Here is a 17,426-nt window from a genome sequence, read left to right as displayed (position 1 = left end):
TTTGCCTAACTTCAAACCAAATTTGTTGTTGGCTCTCTGTTCAACTGCCATTTTCCGACGAGTGTCAGAACAGTACTGTTACATTCAAGGTCAGAGCACATGATGCAGCGATGCTTTCGCTTTGAAATTATAGACAGCCACAACTGAAACTTCAAGAAGATTAACGCCACAACTCGGCAACAGATGACATTGAAGGACAAAATTAAAAAAAAAAGAGTCCTAACAGATCCTGGACACACCTTGTAGGTGTTGGTGTGTAAAATTCTTTATTGTGACACAATGGTGCGAAAAATGGAATAGTATCAGTAATGAGAGTGTTGAATGAAAGTACAGCAATACCTCGCATAGTCCGGGTGATCAGTTCCGCCAATATCCCGGACTGTTTGAAACCGAACTAATCGAGGAACTAAATACGTACAAGAAATGATAATTGGTTCCCAAAATATTCTCCGTTTTTCAATAAATAAAACACAATTATAAAATTCAAAGGTCTTTATTAGAAATAATTAAAAAAAATCATGTTTTCGCAATTAATTTTTTATTCTCTAAAAATTGTACATTTCTTTGTAGCAACGAATTGCATTGTTTATCGTTCGGCGAATTGTAAGGCTACGTTCAATATTAGGATCAACTTCCATTGTAATGATGCCAGGAGTAGTGCGGTATAGGATACCTGCTCGAGGATTCATCCCTATAGAAGTCCCTTCCCGAATCAATAAAAATACATTTCTCTGTTCTAATCAAACAACACACAATAATATTTATTTACATTAGTAAAAGAATAACATAGCTGATCTAACTCAATCTGGTAGGATTGTAAGTACCTCTCTCACTTATTTAAGTTAACAAGACAGATCTCTACTTACAAAATGTTGGAAAGTACGAGGACACCATTTTTCTGCTCGTCACTGTAGAGGCCTGTGGTCTGCCAGCTCTCGTCTAGGCCACTTTGGGTTATCGGCTATGCCCCCCCCCTCCGGAACATGGGTCTCGGTTCGATCTTACTCAGGATGCCGCTGACCTTCCTGAGTCGAGCTTGCTTCTGATGATTCTTCCTCTGTGTCCTTACCTTCATTTTCAGTTACCTCCCTTAACCCTTTGACGTGGTCATTTAAATTCCGCGGCCGCGGCTCCTGCGGTAATATATTCAGCCGGCCATTTAAATTTTGCTCGAAAATTATTTATTCATCATTGTTCTTAAATTCTATGAGATAGGAACATGAAACTTTCACTAAAATGATCTTAAATGGTGGTTTTATAACCTTACCTTATAATATGAGCGCCCTGTATCTCGGCAATGGAAGCAGGTTGTTTAGTATTTCAGCAGTGAATGGTACGCCTTGAAGGATGAAACTTTCACTAAAATGATCTTAAATGGTGGTTTTATAACCTTACCTTATAATATGAGCGCCCTGTATCTCGGTAATGGAGGCAGTTGGTTTAGTAGAAGGAAGGCCTTGAAGCATTCGTATAACCCAACGGTGCCCCACGTTCACCATTCTCCGCTCCAATATTGTGTATTTTTTTTGGCCCTTTTTTTTAACCACACATATGTGCGGCCTTGCCTTCTTACCCGTGAGGGGTATACTTCAAGGAAATGTCTTTCCGTGACCCGTTTAGTTGCCAGGTCAGCTGTAGTAAATTCAACGTTACGAGTTATCATAACAAGGGGTTGTTGCTATGCCTTTGATATTCCATCCATTTTGGCGGCAGGAGATGTCGTAGGGGTGACCACAGAATTCATGAAGTTATTCTAAGAACTGTCTGGTATGTAGTGAACGAAAGTAGAGCTTAGCTGGCTCAAAAAAATATTTATGGTCATCCCTCGAAACGACCACCAAGGTCAGTACGATAAAATGGAGTCAACTGGAGCGATAATGAGCGAAGGAATGAGTTCTTTTCCCTCCCCCACACACATCCGTATCGTCTCAGGGGGTGACCACAGTGTTCTGCCTTAAATTGTGGCGTTTTTCTCAGAACTGGGCCTTTGTACTGTGCGAAATCAATGGATCATGCGAGAATAAATTTCTGGACAACCCTATTCTAAGAATTCCAGTTGAGTGTGTCAATGTGGCCAGCTCAGGGCAATATGATATCATATACAACAGTAAACATCACGTCTCTTCTGTTTATATCTTCAAAGCAAAGAAAACACGCTTTCATAACAGTACAGCTAGAAACCGCTCGCCAGAACCACAGGAACTTTGCTGCAAGACAGGCATATGTAACGATGACTTGGCGCAGATAAAGTCGTGTCTTATTTATACTCTGTTCTACTGACAACAGGCCAGCGAAAAATCTAACAATCTACAGCAAAACCATCAATTATTATGGGCGTTATAACATAGGTGTGCAGCTGAACGAAACATACACGTCGAACCCCTCCAGACGATTTAAATCCCTGACGAAACATACACGACGAACCACGACAACGGGTTAATTTACTCGGTGGTATTTCTTTTCCCTCCTCTCGGGATTCCTTTGTTACTTTGCTCTCACTCAGAGACGGGTCCTTTTTACTTAATCTAGGCTTCTCTGTTTCTAACGATTTTCTATTTACTTTCGGGCCTATGTTGGCTCTTTTTAACCTGTTTACATGTACCACAATGGATTTAGCTTCTTCTATTTGTAAGTTATAGATTAACGGAGATATCTTTCCTAATATCATATAAGGACCTTGATATTTATACTCAAATTTCTTTGCTCTTCCCCTCTTTTCTATAGTGTTATACAAGCACACAAAATCTCCCTTTTTCAATAAAACCCCACGAGTTCTCTTATCATAGTACCTCTTTGCAACTTCGTGACTCGACTTGGACTGTTTCCTAGCTTCCCTCTTTGCTTCATATAACCTCATGGATAATTCGCTGACACGTCTGTCATAATCTCCTTTGTTTCCGGCTTCTTCCTGCCGTTGCGGTCTCCAATCACCTTCTATTGGAAGCCTCAAATTCCTATCACATACCAGGTAGTACGGGGAGTACTTTACTGTACAGTGTGGGGTGGCTCTATACGCCATTTTTTCCCCTTGGCACCACAGCCCCAGTGGGCCTAGGTCTACCTCCATGAATTTCTCCGTTCACCTCTACGCCATTACTGCATATATAACATACTTGTCCCAGCTCTTCTCATCTTTATATACAAAGTGCGAAATCATGTCGCATCCGATCGCAAATTCCATTCGCCTGAGCATTATAACTACTGGTCTGCACCTTTTGTATCTTTAGCAGTTTACAAACTTCCTTCATCGGGGCTGACATAAACACAGCTCCTCTATCTGTTAACAGTTTCTTAGGGACCCCAAACTGGGTAATAACTCATCGCAAATTCCTGGCTATTACTTCTGCTTCTTGTGTGGGAATGGGGATTGCATCACAAAATCTCGTAAAATGATCAACAAATGTAAGTAAATACTTATTTCCCTTATCCGTAACCGAGAGTGGTCCTACCACATCCAATGATACTATATCCAGGAATTCCTTCGTTTCTAAGGATTCTCCCAGGGGTGCGACTATGTTATCCCTGTTTTCCTCTTTGCACGTGCTTCACAAGCATTAATATATTTTGTAACATCTCTGCTTAAAGACTCCCACCACTATTTTCGTCTAATAGCGGCAATGGTCCCTGCAATGCCTTGATGCGCGGTAAATGTTAATTCATGATAACACTTCAGCACATTTCCAACTAGTGTCCCTGGAATTACAACAAGTGGATATCCTTCCTGTCCTTCATAATACAACACATGGTCTTCATCTAACCAAAATTTCTCAGATATATTATATTTCTCACATAATAAATCATTTTCCTCTGCTTCCTTTATTTTATCTTTCGTCAATGAATAGTCTCCCATTACTACTTGTACACACCGTGAAAGGGCATCAGCGTGCCTCATTTTCGAATTTGGTCCATGTTCCACTATAAAATCATATTCAGATAAGTTCACTGCCCAACGGGTCAATCCAGAACTAGGATCCTGTAAATTCAACAGCCATTTCAAAGCCCTATGATCCGTATATACTTTAAACTGTCGCCCATAGAAATAACGTCTGAACTGTTTAACTGCAAAAATCAACGCTAGCAATTCTAACTCAGTTATGCTGTATTGGATTCCGCGGAGTTCAACTGTTGGCTACACTACCCCACTGGCCGTTCCTCTCAGTCTTTAACCTGTGACAACATGGCCCCAAATGCTTTGGTTGATGCATCACAAGCTATTTGGATAAATCAACAAGGATTCCTGACTCAAAATATTTTTCAACTTACCAAAAGCCTCGTGTTGCTCAGGTCTCCACTCAAAGGGACTGTCTCTCCTAATTAACTTCGTCAGGGACTTAGCAATTTCTGCAAAATTGCGAACATGACGCCTAGTCCTACAAAAGCCCGAACCTGCTTAACTGTACAGGGAGTCGGATAATCTCTAACAACTTGTATTTTCCCAGGGACTGATTTGACTCCTTCCTTGGTCACTATATGCCCTAAATATTCTACCGTGTCCATCGCGAATACACACATACTGGGGTGTATCACAAAATTCGCCTGTTTTAACCTTTGAAATATTCTTTCTAGTTTCTCTGCATGCTCTTCCATAGTAGCCGAATAGCAAATTACATCATTTAAATAGGCTACTCGGTCTATCCCTTTTAGTCCTGTTAAGATAAGATCCATACACCTCTGGTATGTAGCTGGTCCATTATTTACCCAAAAAGGCAATTTTGTAAACTGGTAGTGACCCATGAGGCATGGAAAAGCTGTTTTCTCTCTATCTTCTTCCTGTACCTCTATTTGGTGATAGCCGGAAGCCATATCTAAAACTGAAAATATTCTACTAGTTCCCAAATAATCTAGCACATTTCTTATATTAGGAACTGGATAGGCGTCTGGCTTTGTCACAGCATTCAATGGTCTATAATCAACACAAAATCTGTATTTAGTGGACACGTCTGTCTTTTTCTTCTTAACTAACACAATGCTTCTGCTCCATGGCGACATACTTGGCTCAATAGTACATTCATGTAACGTATCTTTAAGGCAGGGTGGCTGTGTCTTTGGTGGGGATGTATCATAGACCAGGGATGCATTGAGACACAGCTTTGGAGCACCTCCTCCTGGTCCTGATGGGCAATGACACTCCTGGGGGGTCTGCATTAGCGTGAACCTCCGGGGCTGGCGGCCGAGTTTCCATAAAGGGCAATGGCCATTTGACCAGAGTCTCCCACGCGGCGGCATAATGACTCTTGGGTTTCATTACGATGTACCCAGGACGAATGCGGGAGAGCACTCCTATGGGGGTAGCTATGGCTATTTGAGTTGTCTCCCTAGAATACCGACATGGTGCCGCAAGCCTTAGGGCTCAACACTCTAAAATGGTTTTGACCAGCCCATGAGGAGGGGTGGGAATGGGGGAGCTTTGAAGCAACCTCCAGGGGCGATAAGCTCGTGTAGGATGCCCTGGTCACAACCTCATGACAATTAGTATCGCACTCCCAGTTATCATCTGGGATACCCCCTCCCCCCGAACATGCACTCTTGGTCCTGGAGGCTTGTGAGGGTTATAGTAAAGGACCAACCTCCTAAGCCAAGGTGTGAGGCATCGTGCCGAGGGCTGCATGGCACTGGGGTGGTTAATGGCCAGTGTCACAAACGATCCCCTCTGGGCACCAGGCAGCACCCCGTTGTATTTATGCCTTTCACCCGTATGGGGCTCTGCGGGTAGTGACCTCTTAAATCCCCATTACTCGGACCAAAATGAAAAAGGGACCTAACAGAAAAACCGGTCATAAAGGCCTTAAACTGAAGAGGGACCTCCCTCTAAAAGGATCCCTACGAGAAATGCTTCAGCAGGGGGCTGGAAGCTATGGTGAACCATTATGGGGCTCAGAAGCAACCGGCGAACCTACTGTCGTAATTTTAGCCAAATGCAAGGATGAACCAATGATTCAAAACTTGCCAGAGGCAAAACCAAAAACTGCTCTCTTGGGAGTCGACAGTACTGACACGCCACTGCAGGGAGCCAGTACTTCCAACATACCTGTAGTAGGGGAAAGACTGGGACACCTAGGCTCTGGAATAGGTGGACCCCGTTTGGCGAAGAAACCTTTGTCACAGGTCGCTAAACGGAAGTTACAACAGGCAAAAGCTGGGACAGGCAAAGCAGGAACTGAGAACGGTCATCAACCAGGGAATGCAAGCTCGTCCAAACAGGGAGAAACCCCCACCAGCACCTTCAAAAGGCCAAGATCGGAGGGCAGCACTCCTACGGAAACGACTAGAACTCTGAAAAAGCCCAGGGACTGTAAAGGACCAGGGTCTTACAAGGAGGCTCTGACCGATGTAAAGGTAGCTATCTTCAGGGAGAGTGACCCTGAGGACAAGCTTACCGAGAACGATCAAAATTACATTCTGGAAGCATTGGGCGAGGTGTTACATAGGACTCCAAAGGAAGAACTACAACACTTGAGATCTTACAGACTTTTGGGAGGTGCGCTTATCTATATATGTGACGACCAACAGTCTGGTCAATTGCTCATCAGAGCCGTTGACAAATATAGGCTCAAATCAGGGACCAGGCTGAAGGCTACTGATGCCAGGAAACTGCCTAAGCCTGTTAAAGTAGCTCTCCGGACTAGGGACAAAATTGCCCAAAACCAGGAAGAGCTGCTGAAATGGATTGCAGACCTTAATCCGGGACTCCATACAGAGAACATGAGGGTATTAGATAAGCAATCTGAGTCGAAAGGCCAAATGCTTATTCTATTCATAGACCGGGACTCCTATACTATAATACAGAGGACCGGTTATAAAATATTTACAGGACTCTCACAGGGGACTGTTAAGGTGCTGGACGATCCTGAAGTTCGGCGCCGGACAGAACCCGTGACAGACACTGTATCTACTAACTCAGTCTCTGAGGAGGAATGGGCTAAGGTACCTAGCCCCTTGGATGACCAAAGTAAAATGGACGAGGGGACCTCTTCACATGGAACCCAGTCCGAGAAAGAGGAGGGACATGAGATGGAAATTGATACCTCCTCAGTTGGAAGAGATCATGAGATTTCTCCAAATCAACCTACATCACAGCAAAGCTGCCACGGCAGCTCTGTGTCAACATCTAGCTGAGGGTAAGGCTGACATAGCACTTATTCAGGAACCTTTGTTATACAAGGGTCGAATAAGGGGCTTAAATAATACAGGGGGAACAGTTTACTCTGTTGTACACAGTAATAATGCAAGAACTTGTGTTTATATCAAGAATCATGTTAATGCCTTGCATTTGCTGGAGCTCTGTTCTAGGGACACAACAGCAGTAAGGATAACATACCCGTATCGAGAAGGCAGCAAGGAGCTGATAGTTGCTTCAGTCTACTTTCCATATGACTCGGATGAACCACCACCAAATAAAGAAATGAGGGACATCATAGACTACTGCTTTAGCAGGAAAAAGCAACTAATCATTGGGTGTGATGCCAAAGCGCACCACATCTTGTGGGGGAGCACCGGCACTAACCCAAGGGGAGAGAGCCTTGTGGAATTTCTGGTGAGTTTGAACCTGAATATTCTAAACCATGGTAACGAACCTACCTTTGTGGTTTGCAAGAGGAAGGAAGTTATTGATTTGACACTAGGGACTAATAACATAGAAAACCTGGTAAGTAACTGGCATGTATCTGATGAGCCGTCTCTATCGGATCACAGATATATATGCTTTAAAGTAAGTAACATCACAGTAGATCAAACTTTTTATAGGAATCCTTAAAGAACAAATTGGGAGTCTTACAAAGACGATCTAAAGGTAAATCTAGAGGCCATCTCGCGTAATATACGCACAACAAAGGATGTTGATCGGTCGGTTGACCAGTTGCAACGGGCTATTATCTCGTCCTTTAATCAGAATTGTCCGGCTAAGACCACTAGCGGACCAAGGAATACGCCTTGGTGGGGTAAACAGCTGAGTGGGCTTAGAACCGAAACAAGAAACCTGTTTAATACAGTTAAAAGAACAGGGCAGTGGGATACCTATAAGGAAGCCCTGACCTGTTACAAGAAAGAAATAAGGAAAGCCAAGCAATGCTCATGGAGGAGGTACTGCCAGGAGATTAATGATGTACAAGGCGGTGCCAGACTCATGAGAATCATGGTAAAACAGGCGACCAACAAGGTCAGCACAATTAAGCTGCCTAACGGACAGTATACTCAAACAGGAAGGGAGACACTGAATGAATTATTCAGGGTTCACTTTTCTGGTTCAAAATTTATTGACAAATTGGACGATGGACAGGGTCAGCAGAACCTGGACACTTGCCAAAGCAAGATGAACAGGGTAGACTGGAACCTGGCCAAAGTCATAATTAATCAATCAAAAATAAGATGGGCACTGAACACTTTCAGACCGTTTAATTCAGCAGGAACGGATGGAATTGTACCGGCACTTTTGCAACATGGGGCAGAACTTTTAGTTCCACACCCATGTCGCATATATAGAGCCTGAATGGCATATGGTTTCATCCCCACAGCCTGGAGGCAGGTTAAGATGACGTTTATTCCAAAGCCCGGGAAACTTGATTACACCGAGGCTTATCGTCCTATCAGCCTGTCGTCTTTCCTTTTGAAAACGATGGAGAAATTAGTGGATAGTCATCTCATGGACTGGGTATTGAGGACATGTCCTCTACACCGAAACCAACATGCCTACCAAACAGGTAAATCTACATAAAGTGCACTACACAATGTGGTAACACGCATAGAAAGTGCAATTGAACACAAGGATATTGCATTAGGAGCATTCCTTGACATAGAGGGAGCTTTTGATAGAACCTCATTTGATATAATCAAACAGGCTGCTGGAAGGCATGGCATAGAGCCTGCAATATGCAGATGGATCAATGCTATGCTGGAAAGCAGAACCATAGCTGCTACGCTATCGGGAGAAACCCTGGGGGTGTCCGCGTCAAGAGGATGTCCGCAGGGGGGTGTACTTTCGCCTCTACTGTGGGGTCTGGTCGTTGACGATCTCCTGTGGGGACTTAATGATGATGGGTATTATACAGTAGGATATGCTGATGACATAGCAATCCTCATAAATGGAAAATTCCTTTTGACCTTATCAGAGTGTCTTCAAACAGCTCTGTACATGGTCCAACGATGGTGTAAAAGAACAGGTCTTCCATCAATCGCAATAAGACGATAATTATACCGTTTACTAAGAAGAGAAATATAAAGGGTCTTAAGGAACCGATTCTCTTCAATAAAACAATCCAGATCTCCAGTGATGTCAAGTACCTTGGTCTAGATCTAGACAAGGGACTGACATGGAAAAAGCAGCTGGAAAAAGTCGTTAACAAAGCCTATAAGGCTTTTTGGACATGCAGAAGCATGTTTGGTAAAACTTGGGGACTGCAGCTACATTATACATTGGATATACACTGAGGTTGTGAGACCCATAATTACTTATGGTGCCACAGTTTGGTGGCCCAGAGTTAAATTTAAGACAAGCAAGACAGAACTTAGCAAATTGCAAAGGTTGGCTTGCTTAGGTATTACAGGAGCATTTCGAACATCTCCAACAGCTGCACTGGAGATACTCCTTGGACTCCCCCCACTGCATGTACAGTTGGATGCGGAGACCAGGGTAGGAATTTACCTTCTCCAGTGCAGTGGACAATGGAAACCTAGTTCCGATGGTTTTGGCCATGCATACATGACTCAGGACATGAAAAAAGAACCAATATTACAAATTGGGTCTGACAAATTGATACTGAGACATGTATATGAAAAACCCTTCAGGGTCAGATTTCCTGACAGGAGTGAATGGGATAACGGATTTCGACCCGATATAAAAGGGGGAGTATGCAGATGGTTCCAAGACAAATAAGGGCACTGGAGCTGGTGTGTACTCTCATGGCACGAGGCGGAAACTTAGTTTCAGTCTTAGGCAGTACACGACAGAATTCCAGGCAGAAGTATATGCCATTAAAGCATGTATTATGGAGAATTTAGATAGGAACTATAGAAATAGGAACATCTACATTTTATCTGACAGCCAAGCTGCACTTAAAGCGCTTCACAAACACCATATCAATTCAAAATTGGTCTGGGATTGCCACCAAACACTCATGCAACTGGCCAAACATAACAGGGAACAACTGATAGGGGTGCCTGGGCATGAGGGTATTCCTGGAAATGAAGCAGCAGACCCATTAGCTAAAACTGGAGCTGAACAACCGTTCATAGGACCTGAACCAGCCTGTGGCATCTCTCCAGGAGTTGCCAAACAGGCAATCAGGGACTGGACTAACATAAAACATAAGAAATACTGGGAATCCTTAACTGGACTCAGGCAAGCTAAGGGACTCCTACGAGGAGCTTCCGCTAAAAGAGCGAAGGAACAGTTGAAGCTCAACAGGAACCAGCTACGATGGATGGTAGGACTATTTACAGGACACTGTCACCTCAAAGGACACCTGTTCAAACTGGGACTAAGTGACAGTCCCACCTGTGAGAGGTGTCAGAAAATGAAACAGCCACACACGTCTTATATGAATGTGAGGCTTTAGCTTATTTAAGACTACGTCACTTGGGTCAGTATTTTATGGAACCAAGTGACTATTTTGAAGCCCCCACGTCCAAAGTCCTGCGCTTCATCCGAAGCATGGGGTTGCTGAGGGAATAATTATAAAAAGGGGAAGCACAATGGACCACTGAGGTCTAAGTGCAAGGGCCGAACAGGCCTACCCCTTCATACATACATACATACATAACATATCTTTAATATGTTCTTCAACAGCGGGTTTCAATGCGTGTGAAGTTCTACATGGATCTTCTTGATAGGCTGCGCATCCCATGTATCTATTCTAGCTTTACCGCGCTAGTACACCCTTTTTCACTACTACATTCCTGGTAGAATATGTGACAAAATATTCTCTAAATGGGCTCTAGTTTGCTTCGATCCTGCTCTGACAAATGTCCTAATTTTTCACTTAAGCAGAGGTCGAAGACTATCTCACTCCGCCCCTTATCCTCGTCTTTCGTATTCTTTACTTTTTCATTTGAATTGAGGTCGAAGACCTCCGCCCCTTATCTGTGGCTTCCATATCCTTTGTTTTAAGTACATCCTGTAATTTAGCCAGTTCACTTCCCACACGAGGTTCAGTAGTCGAGGCTATAGCTACATACATATGCTTAGATAGCTTTACTTCTTCTAGTGAGAGATTAATAGTGCCGATTGGTACGTACCGCGTAATTCTGCTTCCTCCCTTCCATGAATTCTTAGTTTTTGTGTCCCTGGTGTGCTCTTCTCTGGTGCCCTTAATCCCTGAATTTTGTATTTCTGTGTCAGTATTAACACCGCTCTTTTCCAACCCGCCTTTTTTTATCAGCTCAGTCGGAATGGTGCTATCCCTGCTACACCTGTTTCTACCTTAGGAGAGTGTATGATGGCCACTCCAAGTTGTCCTCACAGATCAAACTAAGGAAGATCGGTATAGGTACGGGAAACTAACTGGGTCAGTTTGTATGAGTCTCAGGGTAGCGATGCCGAAGAAAGCGGTATTCTGGGAGTTGATCCAAATTGACGTTTATTCACTTATTGTCCTCCAAACCACACTGTTAATTTAATATATCCTTATGCTTTAAATTATAACATGTTACACTATCTGCAAGCTACGTCTCGGAGCGTGCAAGGTTCACGTCCGTTCACTTCGGAATATGGTGAAAGTCTCTTTTGTGGAATGGCTTGCACACCCCACGCCGGGAATTCGAAATAATTCGAATTCTCCATGGTGTGGACATATACATGTCATTCAATCTTCTGTAAGGAAGTTTGAACGAGGCAACTCAATCATAATGGCCCTCATTCACAGGCAACTGTAACAAGTTCTGACCGCTCCTTCTCATTGGCCTTCCTTTTAGGCGCGTCCGGTTCCCTGTACCCGAGCTAAATTTATGACTGCTCGTAAATGTCAGAACTCCGGACTCCTTGGTCCTGCCAGAAACTAGAAATTTCAACATAAGCACCGTATTGCACGTCCCAGACAATGAAATACGAAATGCTGTTTTCAGCACAGCAGCCACGAGCAAAACCTGGACGATATAAAGAACCTCCACATCAAGATAGCCAGGTGGCACAATATCTGCCCCATACAAGAGGGACGATGGGAGGACGAACACGAGCCTGCATGGTTTACGAATTTTAATTATTGACAATAAAAAAAATAATTTTTAATTAGCATCAAGAAATTTTATATAATTTTTTAAAAACTTTACATTCCCAGGAAACTGCTGTGTTTGTGAAATGTTCTATTTTGTGTACTATGCATTGTAGCATATAAGTGTACGTACTTTACGTCCAAACAACTTATGTGATGGTGGTTTCCTATTTGTAGTGATGTTTGCCCTCTAAGATGGTCCTCAGAGACCGAAACATGTAAGGGTGTTAAGTTTTCATGTAGTAAAAAACTTACAGGTCACATTGGACGGAGTGATTTATATTTGTAATTGTTAGTGTGACGGACCAGAATGAAACAAATCAAACTGGTCAACAAGTTGTCGGTTAGACTAATCTCAGCTACCACTCGCTGCAAGAAATCCAAGCCAAGAATGCCAGCACTACAGGTTTCTAACGGGCAAACAACAAATGGATGTATGAATGTCATACTTCCTGTAGGGGACTTTAATCTAAACTTTACTTCCTGCACACCTAATTTTTTCAAATTTGTACCAGATACTCCCCTAGCCTGCACTTGACTCTTTCTCACTTGTGCCTTACTTATGGTGGGCTTAATCAACGAAACCGTGGAGCCGTTATCTACCACAAACTCAAAGCTCCCTCTCCCTACTTCAACTGTCAGCAAGGGCTCTGTCACCAGCCCCTTAGTTGCCGACGGCACAATGAGAACAGGTCCTGGTGGCGGCCTGTTTTCGATAAGACGACGGGGTTTAATTCGTCTTCCTTATCCCGTTTGGGTGGTTCTTTCTTGAACCGGGACACCCTTCACGACACTCTCGTCGGAAATGGCCATAAAGCCCACAATTATAACACTGAAGCCCAATAAATTCGTAGCGCGCATAAAGATCGTCATCGTTCTTCGGTCCAGATGCCGCCCCCTCTCCTGCGGAAGCCCCTCTGTAAAGTCCAGCTCCCATCCCTGGTGCCGCGCCATCCCTTACAGAAGTCCTATTCTCAGTCCGGAAGAAGCGATTCCCTCTCCATTCTCCTCTGCCCCGGGGGTACTGACCCGTGGGGGTGGATCCACGGTCAACCCGGTATTTGCCTCTTGGGATTTATTCCGTGGGTTCAAATACTGGGTCCCTGTACATTATCATGGTCGCCTCTTACAGCGAACACTTTTTGTCTGGAAGCTCTCCTACCATTCAGTTCGGATGTCTCTGCATTTGTGGCCACTATTTTCATATTCAAAACCCTTTCTGCTGTGTCCGGCAACTGTAATCTAACGTGTTTCCCTGGAACCCCCCTTAGCCCGCTAATGAAAGCGACTAGTAACCTCTTTCTGCTTCTCGATTCAGTATGGCGTGTTCTATTGGATTTTCTGTATGTTTGATCGTCTTCTGACACAGTTTACGGAGACGATCTCAATACATTTCGGGACTCTCCTGAGGAGCATTCTGTAACCTTGTATAGTTATATTGATCTATCTGTTTCCCCTTAAATCTCTGCAAAAAAAACTTATTTAAAATCTGAATACTACACATCAACACCCTTCAACTCCGGTTCGGTGGAATACATGGACCTTGTTACGCCCCTCAGTTTTAATGTTACTAGCCGTGACTTATCTTTAGCGTTTAGCCGACCCATCTCAGCTGCTTCGTCTCTTGCCTCGAAAAATTCATTAACGGAAACACTGCTCTGGTCTCCCTTCCAAGGCTCAATCAAATTGGCTACCCGCATGTCTTTAGCCGCAGTTGTCACTTTCCTCTTTTTATTTTCTTACTTAATGTGCCATATTGCTGACTAAAATATTCCCCTTATAACGCAGGGCTAAGTTTCGTATACTTACGAATAAACCTTCCAACTAATTCACTAGCGTACTTGCTAGACCCGTCTACACTCACTGCGTGAGACATATATAACACATATACGAGTATAATCGTAAATTCGATATCTCTAACCGTACTCCTGGAGTAGTAACAACAAAACCTATACGTGTACTTGTAACTATCAATATTTCCATTCACAAACATATATTCCCAAGTAAATCGCAAAACACAGAATACAAATATCACAATTAATTCAACAAAAAATAAAATAGTCCCAAATATAGCACTTATCACATATCTCCACGTTTTAGTTTCCATTTAATCATTACAACATCCGCAACCAAACAGGGAACACACAACACGAGACACGATATACACTGAAAGTAAGAGGAACGACTCCCATAGTGGTGGAACTATGCGCGGTGTTAGAATTGGGACAGATAAGATAAATAATCTTAACAAGTTTTTAGTATATAAATATTTATTATAATTGACGAATATTTTAAATACTTTTTAAATTTTACAATGACATAATGGCAAGCAATGAAATCGATTAACGTAAATGGAGCACCTGATGATGGCACTGTAGTGCCGAAACATGTTGTGGAATAACAAGTGAAATTGAGTGCACTAAAAGACGGACACAGCATACATATCATGGACGAAAATCAGTGCAACAGGACGCTAAAATACAACATTATGAATAGATTCACGGTAAAACATATCGGCGCGACAAGCATATACGAGCAGTGCAAATTTCGAACAAAAAGAAACCTGTGCAAATGTTACTGCAACAGTGTTCATCTGGAGGTGGAAATAAGTCATCGGATTTTTTCAGAGATCTGTTTGATGCTATGGCGTCCGAAAATATTCCGTTTTGTGCTCTGAAGAATGGAAAACTGAAAAATTTTCTGGAAGTAAACTGTGGTCGTTCTATCCCGGATGAATCCACACTCAGGACTCACCTTTCCCAGTGCTACAACAGTATCCTGGAAATGATTAGGAATAAAGGGCATGTAAAGAAGATTTTCGTTTCCACTGATGAGACCTACGATACGGAGGCTCACTACGTGGCAAACGTCATCATGGGAACCTTGGAAATTGGGGGACCAGCTGAAGTGTTTCTGCTTATGAGTGAGGTGCTAGAAACCGTTAATCATTCCACAATTTGTAAACTCTTCGACAGGTCGATGTTTCTATTGTGGCCAGAGGGTATACCTGATTCTTGTGACCGATGCAGCCCCATATATTGTAAAAGCAGGCAAGTAAATAAAGTCGTTTTATACGAAATTGGTGCAGGTTACTTGCCTGCACTGCATAGAGCAGTGTTCCGCAACCGGTGTGCCGCTGCACACTGGTGTGCCGTCACAATGTGAAAGGTGTGACGCGAACTTTTACCTATTGTAAGAGATTAATTGTCGAATTTAATTAGTTTTATTTTATCCAAGTTACCGTGTTTCATATGCTTCTATTTTAATCTCAGCCACTGTACTGATTAAATAAGATGATGCTTGTTTATTCTTTATTGCATGCCGTGGTTTTTTATATACAGCAATGTTGTATTCTAAGAAATTAAACGTAATTTATTTACTCACAGTTGTGGTTATATAATAGTTTTCATTATTGATTTATTTTTATTTTTCTCGCATTTACGCGGCTTCTTTGACAAACTTGCCGCATGTTCTGTATACGTGCTTTTCCGTAAAACTGCAAGGATTAGCAAGGGTTTTCTGTCTTTTATAACGCTATATTGGTTATCATGAGGAAAAGTGTTATTGCGAATATTTTAACTTAATGAGAAGTACGTGCATTTTTGACTGTTGAGGGGCATGAGTACGCGGATTTATTTGCAGATGATGAATGGGTATGTAAGTTGGCATATCTTTCCGATATTTTCATACACTTGAATGAGCTGAACAGAAAGATGCAAGGTAGGAACGAAAATAAACTAACTTATATGGATAAGGTACAAGGATTTGTAAATAAACTGAATTTGTGGATACAGAGAATTACAGATGGGTCGTTTGAGATGTTCCCGGCTGTATGGTCACTTGCTGACGGCAATAAAGTGGTGATGGACACAATTAAAGAACATTTAGTAATTCTGCAGCAGAAATTCAACAGGTATTTTGGAGAGAGTGTACAAGATTTCGACTGGGTTCGTGATCCATTCGTTGCGAATTCAGAACATCTTCCGATTAATATACAAGAGGAACTCGCAGGTTTAAAAGAAGACAGAACATTGAAACTAAAACTTCTCGAAGTGCCTTTGGATACGTTTTGGTTGGCAATAAGGATTGAATACCCGGCTATCTCCGAACTGGCAGTTAATGTGTTATTACCATTTTCAACTACATATTTGTGTGAACTGGGCTTCTCGACGTTAACCGAAATTAAGACATCGAAGAGGGAGCGGCTCAATTCCATCGATGAACAAATGAGACTTGCGTTATCAACGATTCCACCACGGATCAGTCGCCTGTGTGCAGCTACGCAGGTGCAAGTATCACATTGAAGTTATGAGTAGAATTACTGTATTTGCTTTAATAGTAATAGAAGTGTATTTTCTACACTCTACAGTGAATTAAAGTTCATTAATTGTTAATAAAAGCACGAGTCGATTTCCGTTTAATGATAATAAAATAGTAATATTATAGTAATAAGTTGATCACGTTACGTATATATATTAATTGTCTGATATCATGCGTCTTTGAGGGGAATAACATTTTGGTGTTCCGTGTAGAGTCATGGATACTTCATGGTGTGCCACGAGTAGAAAAAGGTTGCGGAACACTGGCATAGAGTGACGGAGGAAGTGAGATCAAAATTTCCTCAAGTGGATGCTCTCGTGTCAAGGACGAAGAAGATTTTCGTCAAGGCTGCAGCTCGTAAAATGTCTATGGCGCCTGGTGTTCCACTGCCCCCGGAACCCGTCATCACAAGGTGGGGAACGTGGATTGATGCTGCAATTTACTATTGTGATCATTTTCAGGCAGTGAAAAACACTGCAGATTCAATGAAGACGGAGGATGTGAGGACAATTGACCACGGCATGACGCGTCCTCAGGTTGCGGATGGAGGAGACGCCCTCCAGTTTTGGAGGGAAGCTGCGAATATATTGAATAAGCAGTCGTGGACAGCCGACAAGGGATGGCCCTCCAGCTTGGGGGTTGGGCGTGGGGCTAACAACTCCTCACCATAAAAAATCAATATGTTACCAAAATGAATGAAGTAAGTGGCGTGGGACTAAGTTCCTTGTACTGCGGCCACTTCTAGCCTATTGTACCAGCCCCAGATGATAGGTGAGGGTGATTGTGGAGCAATTTGTGGAATGAAGATTGGCAGGGGAAACCGAAGTACTCGGAGAAAACCTGCCCCAGCGCCACTTTGTCCACCACAAATCCAACTTGACCAGACCCGGGATCGAACCCGGGCCG

The sequence above is a fragment of the Cryptotermes secundus genome, unplaced genomic scaffold (genome assembly GCF_002891405.2).
Source record: "Cryptotermes secundus unplaced genomic scaffold, Csec_1.0 scaffold1344, whole genome shotgun sequence".
In the NCBI taxonomy this organism is placed as follows: domain Eukaryota; kingdom Metazoa; phylum Arthropoda; class Insecta; order Blattodea; family Kalotermitidae; genus Cryptotermes; species Cryptotermes secundus.
This window is presented reverse-complemented; position numbering follows the sequence as displayed.